The following is a 17,368-nucleotide window of genomic DNA, read 5'->3' as shown; positions in this document are numbered from 1 at the left end:
CCAGATGGGAGGCCATCATGCTGTAGGTGTGACAAGTGGCAGAAGGGGTGCTAGAGGGCCTCTGGAGCAGGGTGACTTTGCTCACCCCAGCTGCTGCTCGGACCAGACTTGCAGGGGAAAGTGAATGTTTGGCCAGGACCAGCAATCAAAAGGCTCAGGCTGGTTTTATTCTGGCTATGCATGATGCCTCTGCCTGTGGGATCAGCTCCAATCCTGCTGGGTGGGAGGGAGTGGAGGAATGTGCAGGTGCTATTTATATCTTCAGGAGCAGCTGGATTAAACTGACAGAAGAAATGTGCCGTGAAAGCCTTTCTTTTCTTCATACACTATTTAGGAAGCTAGGATTGCAAAGCGTCAGCCATTTGTTTTTTTTTCCCTGGCTGCTGGTGGGTTTGTTCCTGGAAGAAAATGCATGGGGAGCGGGAAGTCCCTGGTGAGCATGGCCAAGCAGCAGCACATGTCCTGGGTCAGCACAGCCCGTTTGGTGGGGGTGCCAGCATCCTTCGCAGCTCCCATGGTGAAAGTTGGAAGGGTTTGTGTCTTAGCGAGTGCGCTGGTTTCTTGGGGGTCAAGGTGTTGTCCAGAGCCTGGGCACAGCAGCATCTGGGTGATGCACAATGGCTTTTATAAAGAGTCTTCACACAAGCTTTTGTTTTGTTCACCAGAAAGCAGGGTCTTTATGTTTTCTGAAAATCAAGCATCCCTAAGTACCCCAGGCTGGGTCCCTAAACATGCAGCTCTGGAAATCCCCAGCCCATCTGAAGGTCATGGTCCTGTACTTTGCCCTGCTCAGGTCTTTGGGGGCCAAGCCCTGCTTACACCTCCACCTGCACCGAGCCCTGTATTTCCCCAGTGAAGCTTGGCTGGAGGGCCGGGGGGGGGAGGATTTGTCTGAGCACGGTGTCTCATGGATCCTGTTGCGTTGCTGCAAGGTGGGAGACTGCTCGTTTCTGTTTGCTTGTATTAATCTGGTGAAGAGTTGCACTGCTCTTTTCCTTTTGTGTTTTTCCCTGCTGCTCCTGGTCGTAGCTAAAGTAGGAACCTGTCTCCTTTGATTACATGTATCCTTTTTATTTGAGGCTGAGGTCACCAGTTAAGCAATCATTTGCCCAAAGACACCCACACCTCATTGCCCTTTCGCCCAAGGGTTGTGGTCGGTATCTAAAAGGCCAGACAGGACCTTCCACCACCCTGTGCTCCATGCTGCAACCACTCAGCGGGGCATCAATTAGCATGAATGCTCAAGTTCAAAAACATAGTATCAAAACAATTTCCAAAGTGCTGCCTTTTCCGGAGGTTTTGGTTTCAAAGGCATTCCTCTGCGGTCAGAAGAAATACTATAAAAACATGAGACGCTTCTGGTTTGTGAACGCTTGTGTCTCATTTGCTAGCTTTCCTCTGTGCCTCCTTCATCACGAGGTCTCCAGGGAGTCAGTGGAAACATGAAAAGAGAGCAGCAAGCCTCTCTGACAGACCCAGCCCCAACAATGGTGTTGTTTCCTCAGCATTTTTTTTTTCTTTTTAATGTTCCTCCTCATTAGTTTTGCTAGTGTTGCATGGGGCTTCTAGCTCTGTGTGTGTTATTCCGTGCTGCAGTGCTGTGCTGAGCATCGCCTGGGATCTGCTAGCTTGCTCGCATGCAGCAAAGAGTTAAATCGTGTCCAAAACACTGAGCTGAAAGGGTCCCAGGGGAGCCACAAGCCTTACCTCCAGTTGCCTACATGATAAGCAGCAGGGCCCTTGCTCCCCAGATATCTTGCACACCAGCCCACCGTGCCTGTCTCAGAAGTGTTGTTAGCAGGGCTGTGTGCCTTGCTGTGGCTGTAGCACCTCAGGGTGCTAACGAGGGGCAGAGCAGGTGGTGTTTAATGCCCCTCCCTGATAAAAACTGCTGTGCTTGTGCAGGATGCTAGCTTGAAATTCTCTCTCCTGCATCATTCCCTCATCTCTGCTTGCCCATCTCTTTGCAGATACTGATCTAATGGAGGGGGGAGGAGAGGAGAGGAGAGGAAGATGTTTCTGGCCCATGATCTCAGCCTGCTGCCCACAAGAAGCTGTGTGCGTGACAGGGGCAGGCAGGATCCAGCACCGTGCTGGGTGTGGGCTCCTGATGCCGCTTGCTTGATGCTTTCCTGAGTTGAACAGCTTCATCCGCTCCAGCCTATACCCCCATAGCCTTTTCCATATGGGAAACAGCCTGAACTCTCTTCTCAGCCGGGTCCATTTGTTACCCATTGTTCCTACCCATCCTCTCAAAATGAGTCTCCCATCGCCTCCCATCTCCCCTGCAGGGAGGCTGGTCCTGTCTGCTGGACCCCCAATATTCCCCAGCATCTGTGCAGGACCTTCCACTGACTGTCCTCAGTGTTACAAACCTGAGCAGTTTCCAACGCACACGAGAGAGATCAGTCGTATTTGCAGTGAATGATTTCCCATGTGTGGTTTGTGCAGATTAATGACACTGATGTTTGCCTGCTCTGCGTGAGCGTTGCTGAAGGGCACCTATGGACTGGGTTGATAAAGGTAGTTTAATGGGAGGAATTATATCTCTCCTGATGAAGTTTCCAGCTGAGCTGAACATCCCCCTTGCCTGGCACAGCACTATGTCCTTCCCACGCTACAGCTTTGCCCAAGACCTCTTGAGTGGTGGGAGCCTTGGTTTTTCAACCCAAATTCTTGCTGTGTGCTGGCCTCGCTGCTCTAGGCACTGGTACGGTCCAGACTGCCCCATTGCTGCCCCATGCCTCCAGACTGCCCCCCCCAGCAGTGATCTGTCCTCTCCAGGTACTCCTCCTGCCCAGCTCTGCTCCCCCAGGTGCCCGTTTGCCAGCAGTGGGAGCCTGCGATTGTATCTGCCGAGAATGTCCACATCAGTCCTCCTGCAGCTCGTTTGTCCCCACCCTGATCAGCTTTTGTTCTGTCTGGGTCACTCCTGCAGAAAAAACCCAGCTCTTCTCCTACAAAACCCCCTCTGTGTCTTTTTCCCGTCTGCCCAAAGGTTTCTCTGTGGGGCTCCTCTTTTGTTCCTGCTTCCACCATCTGCTCTGTCCCTTTGCCATTGCATCTTCCCACCAGAAAGCTGAAAGCAGACCCAGGACTTTTGGCTCCCGACAATCTCCCTGGCACACTCGGGGTTTCTTGTAGCACAGTTTTTGTTCAGGACTCCAGGTCAGAGAGTCTCCATTTCAAGGTTTTTCCAAAGAGGTTCAGAGTTTGTTTTGCAAAAACGTTTTCCTGTTTTGTCTTACAAAAAAACAACCAAACAAATAAAAATATCATAATTTCCCAGGAGACGGAAATTTCATCTTCCTACCCATCTTTGAGTGCAGTGTTTTCAGGGCTAATACAGAGCTTGGTGGGTTTCAGGAAACGCTTGACTCCTGGTCTGAGGTTTCATGCCAAGTTGGCAGTTCTTTAGTGCTTTTTTCTGCATTTTGGTTTCTCTGGATGGTGAGGTGAGCTGTCACCTTGGGAGGTTGCCACGAGGACCGAGTTACTTTATGGAATCTTCTCCCATTGACATCTGTGTACAGCTGGAGATTGAAGCCAAAGGAGTGACTCCAGGCTTGTGCCCAAGTGATTGAAAACGGAAATCAGAGGTACAAACAAGAATAAATCCTGCTATTCTTAATAAATAACATTATAATAAAGCCTTGTATCACTTTAAGTGACTAAAAGCAAACACTGTGTATAGGTCTAAATTATCAGTGTGATCTCTTTAGTACTTTTTGCAAGTCATTCATCTCTGGAAACTAACGTCATCCCTCACTCTCCAGCATACACTAAGCTTGAAGCAGAACATTCTGGTCACGAAATTTCAAAAGAAATTGTCATCTGTCTTGGGGGGAAAAGAAAAAAGATTCAAGAGAATATATGCATGGATCCTGCATTTTTATAAAATGTGGGTATTAGTATTCGAGAGTATCCTTTTAAAGCATTTCAGGAAGATTTTGAGGCTCTGTTAACTCACCACCATACAACTTATGGAACTAGGAACTTTTCCCACAAGAAAAAAGAAGGAACTATCAATAGAACCAGAAGCTGAATGACACTGCCTTCCCTTAAGTGATTATCATGATCTACTGACCCACAAAGTAAATATTGATTGAGGCAAAACCATGGCCAATATTTACTTGTAAGAAAGATATATTTGTTTTCAGCAAACAAGAAGTTGATATACTTGTGGTCTGTGACCTGCTTCCCTACCAGCACATCCTGTCCTGGCTTGAGATCTGGCATGAGGGCCAGCCGGCAGAAGTGAAGGAGCCTTTCCAGATCACCAAACCCATCTCTGCTGATGCAGGCTTGAATTCTGTAGAGCTTTTCCTACCATCTGCTTTATTTACCTGTGCATCCCTCTTCTGGACAGTTGCACCATGGCTGGCTGCTGGGAGGTGAGTCCATAAACCATCTCTTGAATCTGAGGCGTTGGTTGCCAGCAGAGCTGAGTTCACATCTCCCCTGCTTCAGCTGGCCACGGCTGCTTCAGTAAATCAAGGGCCACCATTAGCTTCTGTCAGGATGCCGAGAGCCCTGGGGTGAGCATCTGCTCTCTTCGCTCCTCAGATTGATAGTCAGTCTTTACATCTCAGACTCTTTCTTTTTCTGCATCTCTCACTTCGTAGTGCTTTCAAAGAACAGTGTTTGAAAATATGTGACAAGGAATGCCAAGGAGAAAATGTGCAGAGAAGATAAAACCCCAAATCCATCTGACTGCTGTAATCCTCTGCCTGGAAAATCCACTCAATGACCCCAGAGATATTTGAGCCCAAACGTGCACTGGCACAGGAGGTACTGTTGTTTCTGCTCATACCCCTGTTACCTGCAAGGACCAAGCTGTCGTGCCAGGACACCCATTTCAGCACAGCTTCTGTCTGTAGTAAGGTTTCGAGGCAGGTCGTGTCCCTCCATCTCTGGGGCCAGGGCTGCTTCCAGTGTTGGAGGGGACTGAGAGCTCCGGTTCATGGCTTGTGGGCTGGCCTTAAGGGGCTCTTCTTCCCCAGAGGAAGGGTCGAAGGGGCAACCACCTCCCCAAGATGCCAGTGACAGGCACATCACTGCGGTGGGCTGCCTTTCAGCCTAGATGAGGTCTATGTCCGACGGAGCCCACGCAGCCGGCTGCAAGAGGGACCCGTCACCGGCCGAGGCTGAGCCCATCAGTGACGGTGGGAGCCTCTGGGATAACGGTGGGAGCCTCTGGGATAACGGATTCAAGAAGAGGGGAAAAAACTGCTGGAAAAAACAGCAGCTGGAGAGAGGAGCGAGGCCATGCGAGAGCAGCAGCACTGCAGCACCCGGGGCAGGGCAGGGCAGGGGGGCTCCAGGCACGGAGCAGAGACCCCCCACAGCCCGTGGGCAGCCCCGGCGGGGCAGGCTGTGCCCCCAGCCCCCGGGGGAGCAGCCCCCCCCCCCCCCCCCCCCCAGCCCGGGAGCCCCCCCGGGGCAGGGGGTGCCCGCAGGGGGCTGTGACCCGCGGGCAGCGGCGCTGGGGCAGCTCCTGGCAGGAGGGGGGGGGACAGGGCTGGGGCCGGGCTGGGGACCCCACGGGGACCCCCTGGTGCCGGCTGGGCCTGGGGGGCTGCGCCCGTGGGGGGGACCCAGGCTGGGGCAGTGTGGGGAGACCTGCGGCCCCTGGGAAGGAATCGGGTCGGAGCAGTTCGTGGGGGGCTGTCTGCCGTGGGGGGACCCCGGCTGGGGCAGGGCAGGCTGTGAGGAGGTAGCAGCGGCAGAGCCAGTGATGGACGGACCCCAGCCCCATTCCCCAGCCCCTGCACTGCTGGGGGGAGGAGGGAGGGAAACCGGGAGTGAAGTTGAGCCTGGGAAGAAGGGAGGGGTGTCAGGAAGACGTTTTTAAGATTTGGTTTTATTTCTCATTATCCTACTATCCTACTATGATTTAATTGATAATAAATTAAATTAATTTTCCCCAAGTCGAGTCTGTTTTGCCCATGGCGGTAGCTGCTGGGTGATGTCCCTGCCCTTACTTCGACCCAGGAGCCTTTCGTTGTATGTTCTCTCCCCTGCCCAGCTGAGGAGGGGTGACAGAGCAGCTGGGTGGGCACCCAGCGTCCAGCCAAGGTCAACCCACCGCAACCTGACTGTGCTCTGGGCTGTAGGACGTTCAGCCTGCCGATGTCTGACCCATCCAAAGCCTGGAAACCTTGCTGACCATAAGGAGTTAAACATCTTTTGTTTTTTTCTTTTTGTTTAGGGGTTCTGGAGGAGTATCTAGCATCAAGCTGAAGGTGTACAGGTGAGTAGTGTGAGGATTGGGGTGTCAGGTGCTCAGTGAGATCTCGTGTCCTGGTCTACATCTTAGCTACACCAGTCCTGCTGCTGAAACACCCTACAGTGCCACTCCTCTGACAGAAGAGAAGAAACTAGGCCAGCTCCCCACCCCCCAAGATGGGTTTTCTCTGTAGTCCTTGAATTGTCCCTTGATCCCAGTAACTTAGTTGAGAAAATCAAGTTAACATTTGCTATGCAAAAAAAAGGGGAAAAAGTGATGTTCAGTGGCAGCCACCCATTGTACTCAATACCAAAATGTCACCCGGCAATAAAAGTATTCCCGTAAATACTCTTTATTAACAGGGGAGACATTTAATACCTCCCACACGCTGTGCTTCTCTGGGCCGGTTGTTAAAATGTTAAAGGGACAATGCTCTTTGGATTGATAGGTTCCCTTTTTTTTTTTTTTTAACTTGCTTTCAAGGGGGAATTGTTTGATTTCACAGTATTTGATGGATTCATGAAACAAGTCAGGCAAGAGGGTCTGGGTTGCCATACAACCGCTGCCAACCCCTCTGCACATACCTGCTACCTCCTCCCTCCCTCCCTGGGCTCTGCCTTTTTAATCTGATTTCACAGGCAGGCTGGTCTGCTGAGATTTACAAGATCCTGCCTTTCTCCTGGCTGCTCAGTGAAGAAAATGCACAATAAATTTTTAACACCTCCCTCCCCACCTTCCAAGCTCTAATGACCACTGCTGGGGCTGCACGGAGACACCTGGAGGGACAAACCCAAAGGCTTTGCTGCTTCTCACTCACCTTTCTTCTTCTGAGAACCTGGGGGCAAGCGCACGGGCCATAGCTGGGGCGGACAGTGGCCCTAAGAGCACCAAGCCCCAGCCAGAGTCAGGTGAGAGCAGTGCTGGGAGGAGATGTGTGTCTCTAAGTGGTGCTGGGCTGCCTTAGCAGGTCCCTGTTCATCTGCTCTGCAGAGGAGGGAAGGTATTTTTACTGGGACATTACAGACAGACCCCTAATAGAAAGGGGATTTTGCTCCCATAAATCCAGCAGTGGGTGATTATTTATCATTATTTATTTATCTATTGCTATTTATGAAGCTGTGTGTGATGGATGGGTGAGGAGGGTGTCCCTGAAGAACAGGCAGCCCCCCGTGTGTGGGAACCTCATTGCAACACTCGTGGGGTGACCTCCCCTCCCTTGGCAGGAGGCGTCTAGAAGAAGCCTGTTGTCCAGAAAGGGACTCAAGCACTCAAGCATTTCATTTTAAATCTCTTTTGTCTTGGCCCCAAACAAAATTATTCATGACTTCCCAACTTGGCTGTGGTTTTCTTAGCTTAAAGCAATTCCCCCTTATAACCTTGCAGGTTGGCCAGCAAACCACCTGAAGTACTTCTGGAGGAGCTCTTGTCACCAGAGGAAAAGTACCAAATATTGCTCAGAGCCCCTCGCTGCGGCCCCACCTACACACATCTGCTTTTTATGTGCATTAAACTCTGTGCCCAGAATACCTGCCAGCGAGAGTGGGCCTGGCTTTTATAGGAACCATCGTCAGCATGTGAGAAATGCGCAGTAAATGTTAGCTATAAATCTTTCTCTGGGACGCCTGGAGAGCGCCGGCACCGCTGCCAGCCCTGACTCTGTGAGGGGTTTCGTGCTGCTGCATGTCCCCCCTCACCGCTGGCTGTCACGGTCCAGGCACAGACCCCAGCTTTACCGTCTGTAGCTTCACCTTTGCTTCTGCAGCAGCAGCTGCTGGTGATTAAAGCTGGGGAGGGGGCTGGCAGCTCCCAGACCACTTTTTCCCACTGGTCCTCAGCTTGGCTCCTCTTCCTCTCGGTCCTGTCCCTTTACAGCTGTCCCTCCCCGTGAGAGCATCAGGCTCTGACTGCCCAAAGGAGGTTTCTCCTCTTGCCTCTGCTTGACTTCACAGAATCACAGAGTGGTGGGGGTTGGAAGGGACCTCTGGAGATCACCCAGTCCGATCTCCTGCTAAAGCAGGTTCTCCTAGAGCAGGCTGCACAGAGTCACGTTCAGGCGGGTTGTGAATGTCTCCAGAAGAGGCTCCACAGCCTCTCTGGGCAGCCTGTGCCAGTGCTCTGTCACCCCCAAGATAAAGAAGTTCTTCCCTCGTACTCAGATGGAGCTCCCTGTGCTGCAGTTTGTGCCCGTTGCCCCTTGTCCTGTCACTGGGCACCACTGAAAAGAGCCGGTCCCATCCTCCTGACACTTGCCCTTAAGGTGTTTGTAGACATTGATGAGATCCCCTCTCAGTTTTCTCTTCTCCAGGCTAAACAGGCCCAGCTCTCTCAGCCTTTCCTCATTAGGGAGATGCTCCCTCCCCTCATCATCTTGGCAGCCCTCCGCTGGACCCCCTCCAGCAGTTCCCTGTCTCTCTTGAACTGGGGACCCCAGAACTGGACCCAGTATAGCAGAGCGGAAGGATGACCTCCCTCGACCTACTGGCCACGCTCCCTCTGATGCCCCCCAGGATCCCACTGGCCTTCCTGGCCATGAGGGCACACTGCTGGCCCACAGGCAACTTGCTGCCTGCTGGGACCCCCAGGTCCTTCTCTGCAGAGCTGCCTCCCAGGGACTTCATGTTCCTTCTGCTTTGCTCCGTGCGCCTCGCAGTGCTGCTGGCATCAAGGTACCTGGGAAGTTCTTCCCAGGGGAACAAAGGAGACACCAAGTCCCTTGGGAAGAGCCAGATGATGTGCTAGGCAAGCTGGCAGAGGGATGGGGGTGTTTGCCAGCTGCTGGGCATTGCTGCTGGAAAAGCTCATCAGCAGCTGGGGCAGGAGCTCGTCCAGCACCAAAGTGGCTCCCTGCAGCGCCCAGCTCCTGTGCACCGAAGGGATATGTGGGGTCACCTTTGGCACTTCAGGTTACGCTGCTGTAAAATGGGAGCAAAGTCCAAGGTGAAATCAGGAGTGTCTGGAAAATGTTTAAAGTCCCCTTGGTGGAAAGTATCAAACATATTCGCACCCCCCTCACACCGGCGTTTCCGAGGGACCACTCCGATGCCAAGGCACGGGGCACTGCGAACAGCAGTGAAGCCAGCCAAGGCAAGGGCACAGGCAGAACTTGCCAGAGAAAAAGAGGATGGGAGGCGTGCTGCCCAGCTCAAAACCCCCCAGATTGTTCCCTTTTGATAACACAAGCTATTTTCTTTCAATAAAGTAAAGACGGTTCACTCAAGGAAGGGTGAAGCATAATAAAAGTTGCAAACCAGCTATGTTATATATTACTGTATCTATATGTTAATGCTGCATTAAGCTATGTGTATGTTAATACCTAGCCAATAAATATTACACTTCATATTTCACTGCAACATAAAACTTAAGCAAATTAAATGAAACAAAAACGTCAAACCAAAATGATTTGATTTTACATGTTGGAAGCTGTATTTTGCGGCAGCGACCCGGAATGGGAGTGGCAGAAGACTTGCTTTGATTTTCCTCCCTCCCAGTGGATTTATGCAAGATGTTTTAAATATTTGTGCCTTCCTGCCTCTCCAGTGGAAACCTTTTCTGCTGAAAACTTCTTGGCAAGTTTTTCTGAGGACCAAGTAGCTGCTCAGTAAATGCTTTCTCATCTACTGAGCAGGTTTTGTTTAATTACACAGCAGCTACAGCGTGTGGCTGTTCCTGCATTTTAAATGGCAGAGTGGGTCCCACTGCACCTCCTCGTCGTAATTTACTTCCCCCCCCCCGCCCCCCCTTTTTCCCTGTGGGTAATATATAATTGCTGTGAAATTTCGTAGTGTTAGCTAGTAAAATAATGTGACTTAACTAGGAGCCAGGATCTTCACTGGTCCTCAGCAATGTGTCCATAACCATGAGGTCTGTGGCCGAGCCTGCTTTGCTCTTTTGCCCACAGAGGTAGGAAGGGGACACCCGAGGGCCTGGCACAAGCAACGTCCTCAGCGGAAACTTTGGGATGAGGCTGGATGGCTGAGCACTGGCTGAGCCTCCACGCTGCGCCAGCGCATCGCGCTCTGGTGCTGCTGGTTCTGTGGGGAAATGGTGAGAGTGGAGAGCAGCAAGAATAAGAGATGAGAATAAAACCCTCCGCAGAAACAGATAAAAGCATTGGCCTTGGCCTGGTGAGGCGAGTCCCGGGAGATCAAAGCTGTTTATCTCTAATAAGAGAGCATGGAAAAAGCATTAAACAAACAGCTTAATTTCCCTGCGGTGTTTAGACTGGCGCTGCCTGTAACTAATGGTGGTTAGTTATAGGCTATAATAAGTTTTCCTTATGTAGGCAAAGTCCCGTTGGGTTTCTGGGTGTCAATATAATAGGAACTAAGTGATTTAGTCTCTTCCAAGCAGAAGACAGTATCTCTCTTTCCTCTCTACTTATGAAACCCATCCATCACTCCTGAAGGCAGGCTGCCCGTGGTGGCCCTGGCCCCCATTCCTGCTGGGGTTTCCCTCTCCTGCCTGCAAGGTGCCCACAGCTGGCATCAAAACCAAAGGAAACTTCATGCATGGGAAAGGAAAGAAGCTTCTGTCCCCATCCACCTCCTTGGCCCACTTTGGCCAAGCCCAGGATCCCACTGAGCTCTTCTGCCTTGCAGCAACCCTCTTGAAGACCCTCTGTCACAGCTCCAGCAGCCGCTGCCCACCCATGTCACCCACCAGTGGGTCAAATCTGGGCTTTTCCTTTTAATACAAGATTCTCTGAGTTATAGTTTCCAGGAAGTTCATTGATCCCGATTTCAATCGTCCAGTGCTCAGAAAATAGACATGTCATAGTAATTCCAGAAGAGGAAAAAAATGAGTTTATTTGACATAACTCAGGCTGCAGCATTCCTTTGGTAGAACATTAGGATCATTATATCAATTATATCACTGTATGCGTTAAACCAGAGGAGGCTTCTTTTCTCCTTGCTGGCTGCACAGTGAACTATTTTGATCAGATACTCCACTTTTTTGAAATGAAAATAAGCAGTTTCAAATTTCCTGACTCCTCAGAACTTGCCTGCTGCTGCTGCAGCTCAGGTAGCACTGCTGGGCAGAGCATTGGTGGTGGCTTTGTGGTACCTTTGGGATGAGAAGGAGATCTGGGAAGTGGATTATGGTACAGTCAGACAAGTGTTTGCAACCACGTTTGCCCGTCACCATTCCCTGGCTGTGCTTGGCAGCTTGTCTCGTTGTACCCATCTCTCTGGGTAACGCATACAATTGATTGTGTCCTTGGTGTGTATGAGTCTTATTGGGAAGCCTGGGAACACTCCAACTGCTGTGAAAAATGGTGAAATACGTGCCTAAATTTCTGAGACAGCCTTGAAAACCTCTGCATTGCTTTTGCAAAGCCAAATGATTCACTGCAACGTTTTCCGAAGGGCATTCCCAAGACTGCTGTGCTAAACCAAACCTAATTCTTACTTGTGGTTCTCTCTGTCACCTGCAAGCAAGTTGCTCGTGCAGCTAAAATCCTTTGCCCAGCCTGGGAGGGCACCACTGTTTTGGGTTAATGCCAGCCTGCCCAGGGAAAGCATCCCTGAGGAGGACTCCGAGGTGGATAAACCGCTGCAAACTAGAAACAGCTCTCTCCCTGAGTCCCATCCCCAACCTTTTGTTGAAATGGACTGATTTTCCTGCTGGCAGCAGAGCTTTCTGATGCTTGAAGGAGGAGGCAGAGTGAGTTTATAAGCACTCCTGCAGTGAAGATCTCCTTGCAAGATAAGAGTGGAGGAGAGAGTTCGAGCACTTGGGTCAGATGAAAGGTGTCTGATGGTGACCTTTAGAAACAGAGATGTTTATACAGGGGGCTACTTCTGGAAGGCAAGGTATTGCATTTTCTGCCTTTTGCATCCATGGATGTGCCTTTGTTTCCCCTCTCTGGATCTGTTCCTGGCTTTACTGCTAGTTTAAAATAAAAATATAATCCATTTACAATCCTCCCTTACGGCCATTAAGCGCTAGTCTGAGAAAGGCTATTATCTCCGCTTGGCTGGCAGAGGATTCAATTCAGAGCCACGTAAGGATTTAACTCCTGCATGGCTGTGCAGCAGGAGCATCCCGCTTGCCAGGCTGTTGGGGATGGGGGAAGCTGGCATGTGCCCGGCTTTGCTGCCTTTCCACAGGGCCAAGAGCTGCGAGACCTCAGGGTTGTCTCTCATCCCCTCTTCCAGGCTCTGTCCTGTTGCTGCCACGAGCAGCGGGGCTGCAAATCTGCAGCGTCCCCAGGGCGAATGCCGTGGGGGCTGCCTGCCTGCCAGCAGTGGGGAGGTTTTGTCCCTGCCTGGCCAAGGCAGAAGCTCCAGCCATAAATCTACGGCTGTTAAAGGGAGCAGAGGACCCAGCCCGTGGTGGCTGGGGTTGGCTTGCCCCAAGACACAAACAGGGTGGCAGAGCTCGAGGCTCAGATCTGACCTGTCCTGTGCGGTTTGGCCCAAGGAGCATAACCTGATGGCTTCACCCTGGAAATGGCAGCAACCCGTGCGCCTCACACCATGTCCCTGTGCTCAGGGAGTGCTCTGGAGCAGGGCTGTCCCCAGTGCTGCTGTGTGCAGAAACCTGTCCTGCAAGGTACGTTTCTCCTTCGTGGGGAAAACCCCCCACAATTTCTATTTGTTCCAGATTGAGAAGAAAAGTCAAAATTTTGCATTTTCTGGCATATGAAAATTCTGCTCGGTACAAATACTACACAACCAAGTGAGGCAACCACTTTTTTCACCATTGTGTGCCCATGAAATATTTCAGTTCCCTTAACTCAGCATCAGTGGCAGGGGGCCTGAGCTACCGGGACATTTTGGGCCAGCTCTGAAGCCACGTGTGGTACCAGAGGACACCAGCTGAGGCTGTGCCTGCCCGGGCTTCTGCCTGCTTGAAAAGCAAAAGCCTCTCCAAATTCCCTGGAGGGATGTGAGTCTGGAGGGAGGCTTTCCCCACCAGCACATCCCAACCTGCCCTGGGGGGAAGGACACCAAGATCATTATTGTTTTCTTTGCTGGACAATTCCTGATCATTATTATTTGGTCCATGCTCACCAGGTTTTAAATTATTCTGTCTCAACTAGCTGATGGCATTTGTTACATGTCATGCAATGTTCCTGATAATTAATTGGTATTTAATTAATTAAGGGATAATGGCATTCAATTAAGGGATGCTTGTGGAACACTGTCACTGGGTAATTAATGGCTTCCTGCTGCTCAAGCAAAGCCGAAGCATTTGTGGAAAATAAATAGAGAGGAGAAGCTGAGATGTTTATTCCCTTGGCAGGAGGCAACCTTGTGTCCCAGTGATCTCTGAGTCTCCTGCACTGTCACCAAGACAGGGACAGCGTTCCCAGCTGCAGGCAAGAAGCACTGCGTGACCTTGCAGCAGCCAGGCACCCATTCACCAGCTCTCAGCTGGCAGCAGCCGTGATGTGCAGTCACTGGCAAGGAGGAGAACTGCACAAACAGCGAGCACCTGATGTTCCCAGCATCACACAGCAGGCCAGTGGCAGAAACAAGACCTGATTTCCAGACCCTGTGCCCAGGGTTCTGCTCGGGGTGAGCCAGGCTCTGCCCCTGACATGTGTGAGTTTGAAATGGCTCACGCTGGTTCAAGGACCAAAGTATCTGGGGGAAAATGGGCCTTGTGTCCTATCGACTTTGGAGGAGAGCACAGAAAAAATATGAATTTCCTGGGATGTGAAGATAAATTAAAACAATTTCCTCGAATCAAACAGAACAGAACACCGTTTTGAATAAAGAAGGACAAATATTGAAGGATAGACAGGAATGAGTCACTTTACCAGCTGTTCCCGGCTGGCTAGAAACACTCTATGATGTTGAATGAGCCCTGTGTGTGACGGGTATAAATATTTCAAGCACCTCTGGCAGGGCTCAGAGGGTCTGAACCCATCTGGTCCCTGCTAGCACTGCACCCTGTGCGAGGGACCAGCCCGAGGCAGGGGCTCCTGCTGCTGCTGGAGAGCAGGGGACCACCCGAGAAGAGTGACGGCCACGTCTGCCACTATGACCCCTGGTTCCCCCAGCCATCTTTTTGGACATGTGCCACTCAGGTCCGATTTCCCTCTTTGGGAATGAGGGTATTTCTGGGCAGAACGGGAGAATGGTCCCTGGGCACTGAAGCCCTCTCAGATTCCTTTTCCAGAGCTGGGGTGCAGACAACAGCCCAACGCCGCCCCCTCAGAGCAGAAGTGCTTCAGAGCTCCTGGTTCCGTCCCACGCCACAGCGATCCCAGCCCTGCTTTCCCTGGGCGGCTCTGCCAGCAGCCGGCATTAAAGATGCAGGAGGCTCCGCTCCCCGCTGCCATACACACGCATAAAGCACATCGAGGCGAGGATATCTGTGTGGCCTGCATTAGCATACTCTTTTCATTCCTAATCCCACCAGACTCCAGAGAAGGAGTTATTGCAGACTAGGAAAGGAGCACGGATAAATTACAACACATAGTATTTAAGATGCTGCTGCTGTGGGGACCCATCTTCTTTATTTATCACTGACCTTACCCCAGAAGTCCACGTTGGAGCATTTCTGAGGTTGGTTTGAGGCTCAAGCTTCTGCCTTCCCAGCACAGAACCAATGGAGTGATAAGGATCCTGACCACAGCTCAGAGCAGCTGTGTGGCAGGGTGTCCTCCCAGTAATTTGTCAACACCTTGGTCCGTCCTTGGGGATGTGGAGAGGATCAAAGCTGGGCTGGAGCACCCAGCTCCTGGGTGGACAGCCATTTAATGTTATTCAATGAGGTGCAATGTGAAAATTGCCAAAGACTGCGGTGTTTTTGTTCCCTGGCAGCTTGCAATAGGTTTTCCCTTAAAAGCCCTCAGCCGTTTTTGTATCAAAAACACATTCCCAGCTGAGAACTGCAAAACAATTGGGGTGGGGGAGGGAATGTAAATTGGCATTTCATAGTTTGATTGCTGATGCCTCCTCTGAAGGAACTGCTTGCTGGATCTAATTGTTTAGCCCAAGAATTTAATGATGCTATTAATAATTAACTGTTCCATACACTTTACACTGGCTCCTTAAACGCATTGGATTTTTGTTATTCTCTGGCACTCCTGTACAAACAATTTTCCCCTCCTAATTCCTTCTCATATTTCAGCTTTACTTGGGTAGAATTAGTGTGATACGCAAAATATAGAAAGCTATTGCTGGTTGACACCTTTGCTGCTACAGCAGACTTAAAGTGTGACAGGTCCTTTCCGAGTGCAGGCCCGTGAGTGGCAGCTTTCCCAGGGAAGGGGGGAGAATGATGAGCTAAAGAGCACATCAGCGACCTCCCATCTTTTCCAGTGGTCTATGTGACAGGACAAAGATGCAAGGAAACTCCCAGGGCAGAGGAAGGTCAAGGAAATTTCCACTGTGAAGTTATAACCTAGAAACCATCAGTGTTAACCATTTCTTTGTTGTTCTGCATGTGTCAGGAACATGCGTGTTTCTGAGTACATGTGTGTATCCACGCATGGATGAGAGGTACCTCTAGTCGCTGATACCTCAGAGCTCCTCATCATCTGTGTAGCTGCCAATGAACCCTTTTTTTTCCTGGGGTAGGTGTAGGGGATGGACACGGTGGGGTGCAGGCAGTTTCCTGAGACCTTTGGGACGGAAGGTAATTGTGAAAATGTAAACTCCCATTTCTAATTAATTGCAGATTAAGTTAAAAATAGAGTCTGTTATATAAAATGTATCTTGAAAGCCCTGGTCTGGCTGGTTACACAATACCCAGGACAATAATCTCTAATTAGGGGTGAAAATGCTCCAGGTGTGATTTTTGAAAACAGGCAGAGCAAAACAGTCGGGAAACAGCTCGTTTTCCCGGTGTGACCCACTCTTCACCCCCAAGTGCATCCTCATGCCAGGCTGGGGTTTATCCTCTGCTCCATCCCCAGACGTCCCATCTCACTCCGTGCCGTAAGCAGAAAACTCTCAGGATGGTACCCAGTCACCACGCGCAAACCTGGAGGTCCCCAAACACTTTTAACCCCCAATTTCCCTGAAAGGCAAATCCCACCTTGGGGCTGAGGACACAGCCTTTCCCTCCCCGCAGTTGGAGCAGTGCTGGTGGTTCTTCATGGCTGTTTACCAGGCATGGCCCCTGTTGCGCCACAGCCTGACGAACCGCGCCACAGCTCCTCTCCAAAGGTCGTTTGTGTTGGCCGGCGCCCAGCTTAAAAGCAGTTCATTTATCTCTTGTGTGCGTGCAGAGCTGGCTGGCTCTCAGACGGGCAAATTCTTTTGCTGCTTAGCGTTTGCCATCGGAGCGGTGACCTGCAGGCACGATGGGTGCCAGCAGAGAGCTCCAGGAAGGATGCAGAAGGACCTCAAAGGGCTTCTGCCAGAAGCAAACCTCTGCTTCCCACCCAAAACCCCGACTGACCCTGACACCAAGGAATTGGTTTTAGAGCAGGGCTGGCACTTCTTGTAGCTGGAGGCTGATCAAAGCTGATAGGAGAGCCTGGCTGGAGCATGTCTTAGGGTGGGAGAAGCTGTGATCCTGAAGGCACAGATCCTGGGGAAAGCAGACAGATGGGGCTGGTTCCAACTGCCAGATCCACTGCAGGGATGTTTGGCAGCTGGTCCTAGCACCAGCAATGCTTTCTGCAGCCCTTTCTACTGAAGTGCCTCCAGTGCAACCATGGACAAGCTCCAGATCCGGTGGCCCCTGCCTAAGCCCCCTCCCATGACACTTTTACTCTTGTAAGTTCCATGTACGCCTGTCTCCTGGGAACTGAAGGTCCTGTGCAGGGGATGATGTTGTTCCTGCCACCCTTTATGGAGCCTTTTGCTGGCTGCCAGCTCTGCCCAGGGGTTATCTCTCACTGCTCCAGCTCTCTGCATTCTTGCAAACACTTTCCTAGTGTGGCTGCATATAAAAGGAAGAAGAATGCGGATCCAGTCTCTCCATCCACTCCCCAAGAGGCCAAGCAATTCCTTGCTGCTGGCAGAGCCTCACCCCACAGCAAACACTCGTCGGGTTTTTCATTTAATTCATTTTTATTTAATCTGAAAAAGGATTATCTGTCACCTGAGGAGCCGCTTGGAGATCACAGTCAGAGCACAGCGCGGTTTCTTTGCAATGTGCAGGGGTTTCCCTGAATCATCCCAGGGGCCACGGACAGACACTGGGGGTGAGGAAAGTTGCTGTTTGCAGAGC

General features: G+C 51.1%; 1 long non-coding RNA gene across 1 annotated transcript; it reads left to right on the top strand.

Annotated features, from left to right (window-relative positions):
* The first annotated feature begins 4,226 nt into the window (after nt 1–4,226).
* LOC121097460 lies at nt 4,227–8,453 on the top strand. The gene is made up of 4 exons (XR_005830965.1): nt 4,227–4,394; nt 6,212–6,253; nt 6,971–7,137; nt 7,613–8,453. It is a non-coding gene; the product is annotated as an uncharacterized LOC121097460 (long non-coding RNA).
* The last annotated feature ends 8,915 nt before the right edge of the window (nt 8,454–17,368 follow it).

This window comes from Falco naumanni, chromosome 14 (assembly GCF_017639655.2).
Source record: "Falco naumanni isolate bFalNau1 chromosome 14, bFalNau1.pat, whole genome shotgun sequence".
NCBI classification, from domain to species: Eukaryota; Metazoa; Chordata; class Aves; order Falconiformes; family Falconidae; genus Falco; species Falco naumanni.
Note: the sequence above shows the minus strand (reverse complement) of the source record. Positions and strands in the feature narration are given on the sequence as shown.